The sequence below is a fragment of the Myotis yumanensis genome, unplaced genomic scaffold, assembly GCF_028538775.1.
Source record: "Myotis yumanensis isolate MYYU_CA2020_CCGP unplaced genomic scaffold, mMyoYum1.0.hap1 SCAF_6, whole genome shotgun sequence".
In the NCBI taxonomy this organism is placed as follows: domain Eukaryota; kingdom Metazoa; phylum Chordata; class Mammalia; order Chiroptera; family Vespertilionidae; genus Myotis; species Myotis yumanensis.
In genome coordinates, this window is record NW_027223757.1 from 2757410 (window position 1) to 2773802 (window position 16393).

Below are 16393 nucleotides of genomic sequence, written 5' to 3' on the forward strand. Positions count from 1 at the left end.
TAAAAGATGGTAACAAATATATGTGGAATTTTCCGTCTTTGCAATGCAGCAGAACTAAATTTCCCGTAATTATTTACATTTAAGATAACACATGGTAGATGTCTATTCAAAATATGCAAAAAGACACGCCATTTTCTCAGAATCTTTTAAAAAGTATTTGGCAAAAAGATTGAAGACTGCTATTGCTCTGATCTTTGCTTGCTTAGGATAAAGGCAGAAACAAAATCAACATCAGAGCTTTTGAATGTTTATCAAAACTTTCCTTTCTGCCCTAACTGGTTTGGCTCAGTGGATAGAGCGTCTGCCTGCGGACTGAAGGGTCCCGGGTTCGATTCCGGTCAAGGGCATGTACCTTGTTTGCGGGCACATCCCCAGTGGGGAGTGTGCAGGAGGCAGCTGAATTGATGTTTTTACCTCTCTGTCCCTCTCCCTTCCTCTTTGTAAAAAATCAATAAAATATATTTTGGAAAAAAACAAACAAAAAACTTTCCTTTCTGTGCTGAAAGCCATTCCTGTCCCCGCTGCCCAGGGATCTGCCCACCGGAGCCCTGGATGTCCCCTGGTGTGACCCCCTGGGGTTCAGCCGGGCCCCCCTCCCCTTGGCTCCTCGGTCTCACCCTTATAGCCTCACTCTCTGCTCCTGCCTGGCCCTGGGGAGCTGCCCGAGGCGCAGACCCAGTCCATCCACAGTAGACCCTCTGCCACGGCCGCTCCAGTCCACGGAGCTGTCCTGGGAGGCTCCTCAGACTCACCGATTACGGGCCGAGATGGCGCCATGGCTTCCGTGGGAATCTAGGAGTCAAGCTGGTAGATGGGGTGGGGAGAGGATGGTTTCGTCCTTGCAGATTGTTTCCCAGACTTCAGCGTCCCGCCAGGTGCCATCCAGGCACGGTGACGGCCGATGGTTCCACCTTGTCACTGATTCGGCAACTTAGAATTTGCTTCTTCTTTCGGACGCAGCCAGAGGTTCTGAACGGCATGGCCTCGCTGGCCTGCGGACTGTCTCCGGCCTTTCTGCTTCTCCTGGGACCTCGCTTTCTCTTCCCTTCAGTCGCCTGGTTCTGCTCATATGTTCGCTCCCCACGTTCAGCCTGCGGGGCTCGTGTGCCGGGCAGCGCTCCCTGCCAGGATGGCTCAGGGTTCTCAGTGCCCTGGCCCAGGGGCCCCTCTGCGCTCAGCCTGCACTGTGCAGGGGGCCCCAAGGTCACGCCCGCGGGTTTGGTCAGGGGAGGTGCTAGCTTCCCAGACTGCATCGTGTTGGTCCTCTTGTGCTCTTACAGTCCACACGTAGGTTAGTTTCCTTTATATATTAACCAGATTTAAAACAATAATTTATATATATATATGTATTTTTTTTATTGATTTTTTTACAGAGAGGAAGGGAGAGGGATAGAGAGTTAGAAACATCGATGAGAGAGAAACTTCGGTCAGCTGCCTCCTGCACACCCCCTACTGAGGATGTACCTGCAACTAAGGTACATGCCCTTGACTGGAATCGAACCTGGGACCCTTCAGTCCGTAGGCTGACGCTCTATCCACTGAGCCAAACCGGTTAGGGCAAAAGCAATAATTTTTATTTCGAATTTTTCTCTTTTCATGTCTCATACTATTCATCCTTCTGAGTATTTTTTTAAAAAAAATGTGTTCCCATTTACATAAAGCTGTGAGTTATGGTTGAAGAGAATGGACGTATTTGCTTGGGTTTGTTCCCCCATCATGTAACCGTATCTCCAGTTTGTGGTCCTAATCCCAGGGCAGAGCATAAATCACATTTCTTTGTGTGGCGTCCGTTCTGTTTCCGAGTAGATGTTGGAACCAGGCAGAGGATGATCAGTCCTTCAGACAGTCAGACGATGTCTCTATTGGGCCATCGTTGCTCTGGGTGGACCCCTCCCTAAGCCGGCGAGCTGCTCAGCCGCAGACCCCAAAGGGCAGAGACATGAGCAATGAACCAAATTGAACGAACGTGGGGCTAAACGTCCACTGGGGTAATGTCAGCCCACTTATGCCACGGAGCTGCCGGGAACTAAATGAGACCCAGTTGTGAAAACTCCCCGTAAACTGTGAAACTTTCATGTAGATGTCTGCTATTATTGGAACCTCAGCTTTTTCCTCTTATCGTGGTTTTTTTTAACCTCATTAAAACTTTCTTTCTAGCAGTTCCATGGATCTGAATTAGAATGTGGGTCAAAAAACATCACTAATTATTACTACAAGGGGAATGGAGTACTGTGCTTATTCAAATCACAGTTTTTGGTAATTGTCAAACCTGTTATCTTTCATTGCAGAAATGTTTAAAGTTGCTGCTAAATTTGCTTACCTAAAGTTTAACTTAATTCTTGATGTATTGACTGTTTCCTGGTAAGCCCCTTTGCCCCCATCTTATTGATTGTGGGGGAAAAAGTGCTTATATTTTAGGTGATATCTGGCATTAGCGTTTTAGGGCACATGGAAGAGATACACTCTAATCCAGTGAGATGTTCTTTCCATCCGTGGTGTCTTCACAATAACAACTGAACACTGCACCCTCTACCTGTGCGCTCAGTCACGCTCACCTCCGTGTCCCCGGCCCCCTGTGAAGGTCTCTCACGACCACAGAGAGCTGTCAGCCCCGTTCTCTCCAGCACAGCCCGCGTGAGGCCACGGCCTTCAGAATCCGGCCGGGCTCCACACAGAGGACTGCCCTCCAGGTCCTGCCATCACCGGTCTGACGCCACCCGACCTGGTGGCTGTGACCCCAGCTGGCCCTAAGCTGAGAGGCTAGTCATGTGCACGGTGGGAGGGGATAACCCGGGGCCAGCCATTCCACGGGGCCAGGATGGGCCTCGTCGGCCGGAGGTGTGCTCCCGCCCGTCTGTTCCTGCGGGTCACCGTGATGTTTGGTTCTTGGAGCTCTGCTTAAAGCTGAGGGCCCATGGGGTATTGCCTGTCCTTTCCATGTTCAGACGATGTCTCTATTGGGCCAGAATGGCTCTGGTTGGACCCCTCCCTAAATCAGCAAGCTACTCGGCGACAGACCCCAAAGGGCAGAAACATGAGCAATGAACCAAATGTTGGTTTCAGAGCAGAACCTCGAGGACTTGCCCAGGTTATGCCTTCATGTCTGCCTGACTCTTCCCCGCCTTTGCTCACAGTGTGTGCCTCAGTGACACTGACTTGGGGGGAACCCCGTCAGGATCCTGCACCGGAGACCCAGGTGGGCGTGGGAGGCAGTGAGAGACCAGTGGGTGCTTTGAAATGCGTTGTCCCGGCCGCCTGTTCTCTACCTGATTGGTTCATCCTATATAATAAAAGCCTAATATGCAAATCAACTGAACAGTGGAACGACCAGCTGAACAACAGGTCTCTATGACTCGCACTGACCACCAGGGGCAGACGCTCAACGCAGGAGCTGCCCGCAGGCCCCAGGCCAGCCAAGGTGGTTGCCAGCCGGGGGTGGGGGCGGGGGGGCGGGTCAGGGGAGGGTGACTGCCCTGCCCATCGCCCTGCAGATCGGCCCTGATTGCCGGCCAGGCGTAGGGACCCTACCCGTGCACAAATTTCATGCACCGGGCCTCTAGTTTCCTTACAAAAAACAAAGAGGGACTGGCCTTGCAGGTGGATTAAGGTGCCATCACCTTGGAATTCAGATCTTTACTCTGACTTTTCACTCAGTAGATTGATCAGCAGGTATTTTGAAATTTTGTATCAGATATTTTCTTTTAGAAAATTAATCTGAATGGCGGTTTTGTGCTTTCAGAAGGTTAATATTATTTTAAAAATATATTGCTATTAGGCACAGACAACAAAGAGGTCTTATTTTTCTCTGCGTGGAGGACAAATGCCATAAGGAGCTTGTATTACTTTGTTAATGGGCCTGAGTCCAGTGACCTCTCCTCCACTCCCCCAACCTCCTCCCGCCACCCCCGCCCCCCGAATATGGTGACTTCCCATTGTCAGAGGAAACTGTTGTTTTTAAAAATCCTAGTTTCTGTTTCTTGCTAGTTGAGTCGTAGTAGTTGCTATCATGTGGGGAATATTACCTTTCCGTCATCTTAGCCCTAGTAAGGACATTTCCATTCCTCACCTTAGGTTATTGTCTCATTCACCTTCTAAGTCAGAAATATCACTTGGCCTTTTTCTCAGCAAAACTCATTTAGCTCAGATAAATTCATCTTGCTGCAGCATTTTTTCCAGGGGAAACATGAAAAATTTCTATTTATTTATGGTATTGAGAGCCCGAGTTATGAGAGAGATGTTTAATCTCCTTGCAACATAGATAATTACAATTTTCCTCCCTTTTTTTCTGCGTGATAATTCAAGTGAGGGTTTCATTTTGCTTCTCAAGATTGCTGTATTTCTGCGCTTCTCCATCAGACAAGTCATTTTGTCATTTTCAAGGAGGTTTATTTTGAAATCCTTAAAGATAAACCACCGTCGCCTGGTTGATTATCCATTATGCTTATATGTAATTACATGTTATGCCTGTGTAATAATCATCAGATCAGCCTTTCTTCGCATGATGATAATGCGTGGAATGTTGCGCTGATCATTGAGAGCATGTTCCATCACCTGTAGGGGAAGGGCCACCATTGGCTCTTGGCCTCGGTGCTGCCATTTCTCATAGTTGCCACCAGAACAGAAGGCAATGCTGGTGTTGATGCCGGCAATCCCTGTGACTGTAGAGTTTCGCGGATGCTACGGATGCTCACTTCGTGTTTCCGTCAAATGTCCCTCGCATCCTTCTCCACTTGGGCCTGGTGGCTCCGGCTCAGTGTCGCCCTGTCCGGGTTACCGTACGTGACTGCAGGTACGCGAGGTTGAGGTCAGGAGCGTGTCTGCAGCCCGGGCGGCCACGGCGCCTGTCCCAGGCACCAAGCACTCAGCAGAGGCTCATTGAAGCCACTTAACTCCATAAATAATCAAGACGGGTCTTTTGGTCTGGAGCTCTCACAGCTCCGGTACATCCGGCCTATTCTTCTCCCTCAGACGCTCTTGATGCTCACAGAGCCGCTCTGCTGCTTCAGGGAAAGGCAGCAGTTATTAGATTAGGAACCTGTTCGCCTCCTGATGTTAGATTTCATAGGTGAGGCTGTGACATTAGAAGGCAGGCCGCAGCCCCCCAGTGAATCCAGGCCCCCTCGCTCTGACTCCCCCGTAACTCAGCGCGGAAAGGGTCACACAGGCTTTCTCCCCTGAGACTCCGGACACTCGCTCACCACCTGGGCGCGGTGACGGTGACTGTGTTACTCAGGCGCTGTGCTCACCGATTTAAAAGACAGTATCCTCCGTCACGTGCGCGTAGACCCCCTCCTTGCACATCTGAAAGCAGACTTCTCACGGTCACAGCGGAACATCTCTGTGGCTGCCACAGGCTGCGGCAGGGGCCGGATGAATCGTCTTTGAAGTAGAGCACCTTCTTTTATCGGGCGACCACTGCAAGGCAGCGACCTCTGGCAGCTGAGGCCAGGGTATTATCAAGTCTGAGTTGCTTAGTCATACTTTATTGCAGATGTGGTGCTTTGCAATATTATGATATCCCCCCCAATTCACGTCTTCTTAACCTTGTATACTGAATTTACTTTTCACTTTCCCCCTATCACCAGAGGGTAACGATTCAGGCTAACTAGGTGTGCGTGCTGTGTCCTCCGTTTAGTCTCCTGTGACAGTAGGTTAGCTGCTTAACCTCCTAAACCCAGCTTCTGCTTCTGTGATATTGGAGATGATAGCAACACTGAGATGATGTGGTTGATGTGGTAACTAAATAACAAAGCTAGGAATGCTCAGTGTATTCCCCCTGGAATGAGGCCACAAAAGTGACTGCTAACATTTACTGAGCATTTATTGTTCTGTCTTATTATTCATATTTGCACACAAAGCATTGCTAATAGAAAATGAGAGAAGAGTGGAATTTTGACAAGTTGGAAAGTTAATTTTGTGAGCACCAATGCCCAGCACTCAGCATGGCTCTTAGGAAACTTTGACTAAATATTGATGGAAAAAAATGAATGGAGTCAGGAATTTTCGGGAATTTGGAGTCGGTGTGCTGAGCACAGAAGAATTAAATGCAGCCCTGGTGATGGGGAAATTGAATGCGTCAGGGAAATGAATTCATTTGGTCAAACAACCACAGCACTTTTAGGTGTGCTAACATAGTTATCGTGAGTGAATATTAATTTATTTCAGTGTGTTCCCTGGGCTAAACATGGTTATGTAATTATTATCTGATAAAAATAAAATGCAATTTCTAGTACAGTTTAATAAAAGCATTTATTTTTGTGGGCTCTGAAAAGTTAAATAATTTAGACAATATTCTGGCAACGCGTTTATAGCAGATGCCCCATATTTGCCAAATGGCTGGTTTTCTTTTCTTAATCATTTCTCGAAGGTGAATATAATGAGAGCCAAATGGAAATTAGCTCCATTCTTACCTGTGACTCCCTTTCTGACCCCGGGGTCCAGAAGCAAGTGGTCTCATCCTAAAGATTTTTGCCTGGTGATCTTGTCACAAATACTGTTCCTCCTCAGGACCGACTGTCTGAACTCTTTCAGGGGCTGGGCAGGAGTCCCCAGAGGAACGCCCTCGGCAGCTGACTTTGCCGATTCACTGATACCAGAGGGAGTATTGGCGTGTGGAGGGGGAGTACCCTGTCCGCAGGCATCCCCGGGTCACTCAGCTACAACCCTCCAGGCACTGCGCCCAGGCGATGTCTCCGGATTGCAGAATGCTGAGGGAGGGCTACAGGTCCATGTGGCTTTTCTGAAGTTGTTTTATTTTTAAATTCTTGTCCTTGCTTTAGAGCAGCGGTTCTCAACCTGTGGGTTGCGACCCCTTTGGTGGTCAAACGACCCTTTCACAGGGGTCGCCTAAGACCATCCTGCATATCAGATATTTACATGACGATTCATAACAGTAGCAACATTACAGTTATGAAGTAGCAACGAAAATAATTTTATGGTTGGGTCACAACAGGAGGAACTGTATTTAAAGGGCCGGGAGGTTGAGAACCACTGGCTTAAAGGATCAGTGCTCTTGCTGCAGTGTTTCCGTTTGGAGATCTGGAAGGTGCGAGGCCCCCTGGCACCCAGCTCTGTAGTCACAGAGGGTGGGATCCAGAAGCTCCGATAAACAGGAACCTGGGTCCATCAGAGCCTTTATTAAAATGCAGAGAGAACTGAGTGTGAGAGCTCTGGCTCTGGCTTTCGGAAGGATACAGCAGTGCCGACATTGCCATGCAAATTTCACCTTGAACTTGTTCCTGGCCATGGATTTCTAGTCATGACTCGCTTTTCTTGTAGGGCCCTTGGGCTATCCCCATGACAGGGTGAACCATGGAAACAGAGGTGCAGGGTCCCTGGTCAGGGCATGTTTTCCTCAGGATTGCTAATTCCTGAAACTAGCACAGCCGGCTGGCACAGAGAATGTGGCCGCTCTGATGTGTGTGGAGCCGTGTGGACATGCGTTTTTATCCCATTGGATTTCACTTTACCTTTAAAAATATTTAGGGCCAGTTTTTACCTCTTTGAAACAGTGAGGACTTCGTCGGGCAGGGCTGCTTCTGGAAGGCCTGCTTTCCCAGCCTCATCTGGAGCCCCTCTGCGTCTGGCCCCTCCAGATTGCTCTGCGATGTGTGAAAGGCTTAATAATGGCATCAAAGAGAGTTACATGTTTGTTTATGTTTTACTGGTAAGAGACGTAACCACAGGGAATTTCAATGACTTGACTAAAGTGGTTAGCACTCTCTGCTTAGGAATAAACAACTCAATTTTGTATCTGGGTCTGTGGACATGTTTTGCTCTGACAGCCCTTGGTGAGCGAGGGCATCTGCTCAGGGCTCGGGAGCCATGGCTGGCCTCCCTTGGGTTTTTCTGGCCGATCTTCGTATCACAGCTTGGCCAGCCCTGGCAGAACTGAGCAAATTGGATGAAAAAGAGCAAATTGTGTGAAAAAGAACAGATAGTTCTGCTTAACTTACTTCCTTTGCCTTCCCCAACTCTGTAAGTTGGAAAAACCAATTAAACCCAAGTTTAAGAATTACCTTTGTGTATGAAGATCTGCAAATTGCTATGTACATTCCTTGGCAAAATTGGTTTCCTTCTCCTCTTTGGACCCTCGCATTGGCGAGTTAGGAATTTAGTATCCGTCTCCACGTTCTCATCAATTACCACAGAATGGCCTTGAACATTTTACTGTTCATTCTGAGTTAAATAATCTTTCAGAACCTCTCCTCAAAAGTAAATCACTTATAAATGAATCTAACCATCTCGTTGGCCCTTCACTTAACCTCTTACATCTCAGATGCTTGATATTCCTTTGGGAAAAGGGAATCAAATTTGTATTAGTCTCAGTCCTCTTTTTCATACATTTAATCTACTTATTAGCCTTTGAGTCAGCGTCATCACTTCCTGGTGACACCAGTCCAGAGCCCGCTGCGGGGTGTTTGGCTCTCCCACTTCCTTGTACCCTAGGAGCACACAGTCAGAGTCCTCTCAGCCAACAGGTGCGTGTGGTGTCCCACTGTGTGCTCAGCCCTGCACCTGAGTGGTGTGCATCTCAGATCTTGTGGAGGGGAGGGCTCTGGAGAAGTCAGAAAGGCCCTGGGAGTCTGTGGATGTCGCCTAGCCAGAGGCTCAGGCTCATGACCTTGCTGATGGTCACCTTTCTCTTGGCTGTATGGGAGCTCCCATCTATCAGGTGAGTGGAGTCACAAGGCCTCTATGGAAAAGGGGCCTCCCCTACTGGCCTCACTTGACCTATTGGCTAACACAACCCTGCGGACCTTCTCAGACACACACAACCTTTCCCGGCCCATTCCTGACACGCACTGTGGGCGTCCTAGGCATTTTCCTTTTTTCCTCTGTCATCTTGTCATCATCATGCCGCGGGAACTGTCACCCAGGACTAGCGTTGGCAGGAGCTAACTTCCTCCCAGCTCCCAGCCCCTCCTGGAAGTCACTCCGCACTGTCCAAGCGCCATCAGGGTGACGGTTCCGGTCTCCAGAGGTGCAGTTGTCCAGCTGACCCTCACAGACACTCCCGCCTCAGAAGCCCGCGCCACGCGTACCTGATACATGTTAAAGGACGTGTGCCGTACGGAGGAAATTGTCTGCAGATAACTGTAAGTGTCCTGATGGGTGGCGCTAAATTTATTCAGCAGACTTATGGAGACTGTGATGTGGGCCTCTGCTGATCTAGGGGAGGTATTGGGTGTATATAGACAACTCAGGTATGGCATTCCCTTAAGGAGCTTAGAGAAGAAAGACATGTAAACAAGCAGTTACAATATAAGCCAGATAACTCTGTGTGTGTGTGTGTGTGTGTGAGAGAGAGAGAGAGAGAGAGAGAGAGAGAGAGAGAGAGAACGCGCGCGAGAGAGGAAATGTGTGCATTTTGCCCAGAGAAGGAAGTGGGCACATACTTCACTAGAGGGATTAGAAGTCATTGGGGAAGAAATGCTGAAATTTGGTCTTGAAGGAACCTGGGCATTGCTAGGCCTGGTCGACCAAAGAGTCGGAAGGATGCTCTAGGTCAGCGGTTCTCAACCTGTGGGTCTCGACCCCGTTGGCGGTCGAACGACCCTTTCACAGGAGTCGCCTAAGACCATCCTGCATATCAGATATTTACATGACGATTCATAACAGTAGCAGCATTACAGTTATGAAGTAGCAACGAAAATCATTTTACGGTTGGGCCACAACATGAGGAATTGTATTTAAAGGGCCAGAAGGTTGAGAACCACTGTTCTAGGTAGAGGAACCGGCAAGTGTGGTGTCAGAGCCTTGAAATTAGCAAGAGGTTAGCTGGACTTGAAGTCACAGGATTGGAGGAACGGGCGGGGGCACGGCAGGGAGGATGGGCGTTGGTTCCGGGTGCAGGACAGCAGGAGCTTGGGGGAAGGCCCTGGGCAGAGGCAGAGCCTGGGAGGAGGCCGGAACCCTCAGCTCCTGCAGAGCACCCTCAGGGGCAGGGCAGGCGGGGCAGACCTCCGGCAGAGCGTAAGGCACAGGTCCCCCAGCAGGACCCCCATCGGGAAGGGGTGCTGAGGAAACACCCAGGCGGGCACTGAGGAGTGGGGAAGGGCGAGGTTGGGATCACCCTGGCGGGTCTCGGGTCTGGAGAAGCGTGAGGCCCACGAGCAGGCTCATCACTCCCTCAGGGGCTGAGGAAGCGTGAGGACGGTAGGGGGCAGGCGTGCTGCAGGTGCTGATGGAGGGCCTTCTGCAGGGGAGCGAGCTTGTGGGTAAGAGCTGAAGGCCGGTGCTTTTTATTCTCGTGGCGTTTCACGTCTCCGTCAGCCTTGGCCTTTTACAGCTTAAGTTCATTGACTTTTAGTAAAATGTGTTTTCCTTTTACTAAGAAATATAAGACATAAATTAGACTTAAATGTGGGGTTTTTGGAGATAAAACAGCTCTTGGGAATTTTGCATTTTGATTAGATGACTTTAAAGGAAAGGCATGCAATCAAATGAGCAGCCCTTAAAATACACTGTGTGCGAAAAATCAAATCAAAAATGCGTGGGCCAGCCATTTAAGGCTTTACTATATGGAAACCATTTGAACAAAAAATATTCTAAGTGACGAACAAACAGAATACGTGGTCAGTAATTTAAAGCTGACTTTTTCTTTCCCACGGATGCACTGCTTTCTTACTCCATCTATAATTTTCCTAAATTTATAGTCCGCAAAACAAAATCTTTATTTTAAAAACAGTGCTGTCAGCTGATTACAGAAAATATTTATACTTTGCGTAAATACATACAAAAGGTAGAAAGTGTAAAAAGAATAATAAACATGACACTCACGTGCACGTGCTGGTGATGCCACCATCACACTTCTGATGCGGAACCCTCTGTCTGGACCTCTCCCAACAGGCACCTGTTATATTTTCACTCCAAACAGAGGCTTATGTAATACTGTTTTGTGTATAGTTTTCACTTAATAACGGATTGAGGTTTGGATTTGGGATTACTATTTTTCGTGACTAAATAGTACTTTATTCATCTAAGTCTTTCCTCTGGGTACCTCCCTAGGAGCGAATGCTGGTTTGAAGAGCGTATTTATACCTTCAACGCACATTTGAAACCCATGTCCTGCTGAATGGGCGTTTGTGTTCCCACCAGCGGGATCGGGGGTGGGGGTGGGGGAGATGTTTGCAGACCCTCATGGACACTGATGGTGGCTTCCTTTTAGTCTTTGCACATTTTACAAGTCAAACTGAGATTCTTTTCTATGTCGTTCATTATGTTATTGATCATCTTTATTTTTTTAAGTTATCTGTTCGTACCTTTGCTTGTTTGTGTATTTATCATTTTATGTTAATTCGGCAAAGCTATTTATACCGATATGGCTCTGTCCTTGGTTATGACTGTTTTTCTACTTGGTGATTTGTTTCTTCATTTGTATGGATGTCTTTGTGTGTGTTTTGGTTCGCTGACATTTTAAAGATGTGGGTAGGAAAAATGGTCATTTTTTCCCATTATGTTTTATCTTTTAGGGTCACGTTTAGAAGTGACAGGCATTTATTTCTGCCACTTTTACTTTATTTAGAAGAAAGAAACTGAACCCACAAACTGGTGGTAAATCTTTAGTTACTAAGATGCCCTGAGAGCTGTCAAATCCTGTCTCCATTCTCTTAGCCAAGATGAAGAGGAAGTAGTCCATTCCTTAAAGAAAAGCTATGATTATCCAAGAAAATCTGTGAGGTTCCAGTTCAGTCCGAATGTCTCACACTAGGTACTCTGTGTCTCTGTCCAGCGCTTACCACTGTTCCAGCTGGTGGGTGTGTCCCAGTGTCCCACACCCTGGCTTATTTTGCAGTATTTCTGGGTAGCATGCTATTTTAGTTTGACTTTTATTAATAATTGTGCATAGCTCTCCAAACATTTCTGGGATGATCGCTCCTTCCTGTTGGGCTTTAAGAGTGAGTCAGTAGAGGGAACTGTGTGTGCGAAGGCATGGAGGTGAGACAGCAAGGTGTCTGGGACCCAGGAAACTGGGCTGCGGTACCCACAGCGCGTGTTGAGTGAGGACCCAGGCTGAAGACGCAGGGGAGGTTCAAGGCATTCGTGGTCTCGTGCACTCCACAGGGAGGTTGGACTTCATCATGAAAACAATGGAACCCAAAGGATTTCCACCGAGGGAGGTAACATCATCAGGGTTTGTGTTTTACGGCCCTTAGGATGCAAAACTGAGTGGAGCTGAACGGAGACTACTGTGGGTCTATATGGAGAGTTTATAGATATTTACAGGAAGCACCCAGCAGGCAATATCGGTAATTGTAAGTAAAATTCAGAGAGATGATTTTGAGAAAGGTGAGCAATTAAAGGGCCATTTATGAGAGAATCTGTAGTCGGTATGTCCGACAATTAGGATTTCAGCGAAACGTTTGCATCGCCTTTTGTTGAATGTGCACGGCGTTGGTTGCTCATGAGCAGATGGCATGGGGGGTGGGGGTCCTGATGGCGGGGGTGGGGGGCACAAAACATGTTATTTCAGGTCACACAGCTGTGCGAGGCCAGTTGCACAGCCACTGGAAATACAGGTTTCCATAAATATTCTGTAAACACTTTTTAAGTTTAAAATGAAATGACAAGTGCTTTGATATGTCCTCACATGTCATTTTTAATGGTGTTACATTTATTCAAAGTGTGCAGGTACAGAACTTCCATAAAGATCTGAAATTATACATTACCACTGAAGGTGGGTACAGGTTGGTTTCAAAAAAGGCAAGTTAGTAAATATCCCCCGTTTGCTGTTTTTCCCCACGAGAATATTTGGTATAAACACTCTACAAAATAAGGCAACGTTTTGGAGAAGTCACCGATAAAATCTTATGAAACAAGAGTTGCGTTCTCATTTCTTTTCACTGGCGAAGTACAGTGGCGAATAGAGTGCTTTCTGCACAGGGGCCCTTCCGTGTCCTAGTCTGGGGGTGGGCGGCAGCCCCGCACGCCCATATGGTCGAGATCCTCCCAGTACCTAAAGTTGTTTTCCAGGTGGTGCATCAGCAGCGGCAAGTCCACAAAGTTGTCCCACGCTTCGAACATGTCTATGATGAAGTAGTTGATGAAGGACATCTGGGCCTTGGGGATGCTGCAGGTGTTTCTGTCAAAAGCGGGCATCACCACAGGCAAGTTCCGCCGCTTCTCCTCATCGGTCTGAGAAAAATACTCCTCCGAGATGCGTGAGGCCCACTTGATGCACTGCTTCAAGGGCCGGCAGGGGTTGGACACGTCGGCGCACTTGATCATCATGCGCTTGATCATCGTCCGGTTCTCTGGAGTCCTGAGCATCCTGCTGATGTCTGCTCGCACTGCATCCGTCTCCTCGCGCTCCTCCAGCTCTGCCAAGGGCTTGACGACGCTGTTGACAAACTTGTTGAGGTGCACGAAGTGCTTGGTCATCTCCGTGGCCAGGACCATGTCGATGATGATCTGGCGCAGCGTCCGAAAGTCACTCCACTCCATGTTCTTGAAGATGTTGCTCTTGTCGTCTCTGAGGGTCAGCTGGAAGGCCAGGCTCGCGTGGTGGCTCTCCAGCACCGCGAAGTCGTTGTACAGGATGGCCAGCTCGCTGCCCGAGTTGCACAGGAAGGGGTTGGTCCTCCCCGGGTGGTCCAGGTCGTGGACCGTGGCTGAGATGAGGGCGGCGACCTGGTCCACCGAATCTAAAGCGCGCTTTACCCTCTCTTGGCACAGGAAGTAGCAGGTGGCCTGGAGCACGTCAGCCGCGTGGCTGGCGTTGTGGTAGGGGTTAGAGGAATGGTAAGTGGATTCGATCATCTGCAACCACAGCCTCAGGGTTGGCTCCGGGCACTTTAAGAATTCACAGATGCCAAAGCGGGTAAAGATTTTGATAGCAAGGTAACTCAAAGCCCTTTTCTGCGTGGCAGCCTCCAGTTCAAAAATGTCAAATTCCCAGGAGTCCTCGTTCTCCAGGGCCTCGGCGATATGCTTCGGGACGTCGTGGAGGGGCAGGGAGGCCGTCATGCTGCTGGACGCTCGCGGGAGGTTTTTGGCTGGAAGAGCGTACTCATTCCCAGAGAGCCTTCGCAGACCATTGACTATCAGGCCCCCGAGGAGGTCATTGGCATGAGGATCCTCATCCTTCGCCCCGAACTGCGGGGAATATAACTCCGTGGTTCTCAGAATTTCCAGCGCCCGGTCCAGGGCTTCCGACACGGGCACGGAGCAGTTCTCCTGGGCGGCACTGATGATGTTGATCACCTTGGTGATGGGCGCCTCCATGGTCACCGAGTGAATCCGGGCCAGCGAGGAGTGGCGCCTCTGGCCGGCCACTTCACTGGCCCGGGAGCCCACGCTCCTGCCGCCGAGGGAGCTTTTCCTCCTGTCCCTCAGTTTCCCTACCTGGCTGTCCATGTGTGAGTCCACCTGCAGGCCGGCCTTGCTGTTCCCATTGCTCAGCCGGATGATGGACACATAGTGTCTGATCTTCCCTCCCTGCCCGTTCACCGGGATGACCTTCACGTTCTGCTGGGTGTTGTCTCCGTTTTTGGCACAGTAGACGCCCTGCCACCCCTTGCCCTCCGTGATGCATGAGCTGATCGTCTGGAACAACTCGGACTTTTTCTCGCCCACAGGGAGTTTTGCTAACTCCTTCCCGACCAGCTCATTAGAGTCACAGCCCACGGTGGTTACAAACGCGGGGTTCACGTACTGCACCAGGTGGTCCTCGCCTGTGATCTCCACGGCGTCCTGGCTTTTCTCCAAGGCCGTGAAGATGGAGTTGCAAGCCCTGAGCTTCAGCTGGGACCGCACCTCCCCGAACTGCAGCTGCAGCAGCTCCGTGTAGCAGGCCAGGGGGCTGGGGTCCTCCACGTAGCGCCTGGTGAAGCCGGTGGTGAGGAGGGGCATCACGGGCAGCTCCCCATCCTGCCGGCGCACCACCCCGACAATGACCGTGTTCTCGGAGACCTGGGACGATCGGATGGCCCTGCACAGCGCCCGCGCGTCCAGCTGCCGGGGGTGTCTGTGGTCCAGGATGACGATGTCGTGGTGCGCCGACAGGAAGCAGGTCAGCACCGCCTGCACCTCCTTGGTGAGCGTGCACTTGAACCCGGCCTGGTCGCAGGCCTGGCGGAAGGCCTTGCACTGGTTATCGTCCTTGCTGAACGCCAGCAGCACCTGGAGCTGATCCGGGTGAAACCTCATGGGGCCGAACTGCACTTCCGACACGGGTACCTTGCCGGGAGGCAGGTAGGGGTCCGAGGGGAGGCCGGCGCCCTGCAGCAGCGCCCAGGAGTCCTGCGCATCCTCCTCCTCTTTCCCGCCCAGGTACGCACCCGGGGCCTCGGAGGAAATGTGGACGCTCGGCGCGCAGCCCATGCCGGCGGAGGCACCGCGGCCTGCGGGGCAGCCGTTACCGGTCCGAACGCTCAGCAAAAGGCGCGGCCGCCCCGCAGCACATGCCCTTCCCCGGCCCTGCGGCCCCCGCCCTCTGCCCTCGGCGCCCAACCGCCCTCCCGCGCACAACCGCTCTCCTGCGCGCACGCACGGCTTCCGTCCCTTCCTTCCTTCCCGGCATTTAGGGGAGGAGGTGTGCGCTCTCCCTTGGGGAGCCCCTCTGCTCCCTTGGCTGGGCCCCCGTGCCCCCCTCCCCCCCCCAAGCACCGCCCTGGCTCAGCCCCGCAGCTCAGGCCTAGGCTCCGCCCCAGGGCTGGGGGCTGGGGGCGGGGATGGGGGGCGGGGGCGGGGAGGCGCAGAGAGGCCCTGGCCCTGGGAGGTGGGGGGTCGGGACCGGCCGCCAGGGGGCGCCATGGAGAGCCTTGGGAGCCCTGCGCTCACTGGGGGCTGCGGGCCGGACTCTCCATGAACATTTTAAATAAACCGATAGGTAACGTCTGTCTATGTATCAAATATTACAACATGATTCCATGGTTGACTTTATTGAAAGAGCCAGTAGGATTCCTGTAATTCTGCTTTTCAGTAGAATTGATAGTATTTCTCTCTCGGTAGGACATCTGGTCTGTGACTCCGGGCCTCTGAAAGCAGCGGGCAGTGCCCAGTACTGTGGGTATTGCTGTTCCCCAGCGATGTTTCCGCCTCTGCCTGTGACCACGGTGAAGTGTCCGGCTACCCGTGGCCATCGGGGCGGGCAGGCGGAGCCCCTCTCCGGTCCCCCGGTGCAAGCCTTGGGGGTGGGGGTAGGGGTGTTGGGGGGCGTTATGCAGCCAGAGATTCCTCCCGGCCTCTTTGCGCTGCAGTGGTCTCCAAGCAGGCACAGTAACACCTGAGCTTTAACTCTGAGAGGTAACTAACGAGTAAGTGAGGAAGTAGATTTTTCCGGGAAAGGTAACGTCTTCAGCATGGCTCCCTGAAGGCCTAGGGCCTCGGCTCTGTTCCCACCTCTGAGGAACCCGCGTGGCCATCCCAAGGCACAGATGGCACAGATGGA

General features: G+C 50.8%; 1 protein-coding gene and 1 pseudogene across 3 annotated transcripts in view; one reads left to right on the forward strand and one right to left on the reverse strand.

Moving 5' to 3' along the window:
- PRKN (parkin RBR E3 ubiquitin protein ligase) overlaps positions 1–16393 on the forward strand; it is a 515476-nt gene that overhangs the window by 85447 nt on the left and 413636 nt on the right. The gene's annotated exons all lie outside the window — the stretch shown is intronic.
- On the reverse strand, positions 12901–15324 carry LOC139012989 (high affinity cAMP-specific and IBMX-insensitive 3',5'-cyclic phosphodiesterase 8A pseudogene; annotated as a pseudogene).